Source organism: Nannospalax galili, unplaced genomic scaffold (genome assembly GCF_000622305.1).
Source record: "Nannospalax galili isolate Female #2095 unplaced genomic scaffold, S.galili_v1.0 scaffold936, whole genome shotgun sequence".
NCBI classification, from domain to species: Eukaryota; Metazoa; Chordata; class Mammalia; order Rodentia; family Spalacidae; genus Nannospalax; species Nannospalax galili.
The window spans coordinates 1,285,239-1,286,040 of record NW_008337142.1 but is presented as its reverse complement, the minus strand read 5'-3'; the positions used below and the strand labels follow the sequence as shown (position 1 = coordinate 1,286,040).

General features: G+C 43.8%; 1 pseudogene; it reads left to right on the top strand.

Moving 5' to 3' along the window:
* Window positions 1-502, top strand: LOC115070204 (annotated as a pseudogene).
* The last annotated feature ends 300 nt before the right edge of the window (window positions 503-802 follow it).

Sequence of the window (802 nt, the reverse complement as noted above, 5' to 3'; positions counted from 1 at the left end):
ATGGAGGACAAGGCCAACCGTCAGGTCTTGTCTGAGATTCTGGTGCTGAAGATTAATGTCACATTGGACCCGAGATCAGGAATTGTGGATAGTGACTAATGGTGGAATGAATATCAGTCCCTTATCCGGTATGTGGAGAACAAGAATGCGGACAAGGATTGGTTGCAACTGGAGTCCAACAATGGAGAGACCCAGTGGTATGGAAAATGCTGGCACATCCACGACCTCCTCAAATGTGAGTTTGACATGGAATCTGACATTCCAATCACATAGTCTGCTACTGCTCCAGACATTACAATCCCTGAGCTGGGTGTGAAGACAGCAAAGATGTACCAGGCTGGCAAAATATACCTGCCTTATCAATTTAAACCTTTGTGGGCCAAGAATGTAGTCATTAGAGCTAGCTCATCTCATGACCTTGGGACTGGGTTTTTGCCTGACAGTGAAAGTCTCTGATTTGATTTGGAATGGTGTAATCCAGCACAAAGAGAAATATAACTAATGAAGGATCAAGCCACTGAGGCAGGACAGAGGGACTTTTGGTAGGCTATGTTCCCACTTTCTTGTGCATTACCATTCCTACTCATGATCCCTTCTCCCCAAACCCATTCACCTGTGGTTATGACATAGCTCTGGCAGGCATTATTGGAAGATAAAAGACCAACAACACAGTGATATCACAGTTTGTAAGTAAAGCTGTACAGGGAGTGGAAAGTCTTGAAAAAGTCTTGAAAAACTAATAGGCAATTTATATTCCCTCCCCAGGTATGGCCATGAAAACTTCAATCTTGGAGAAACAGGT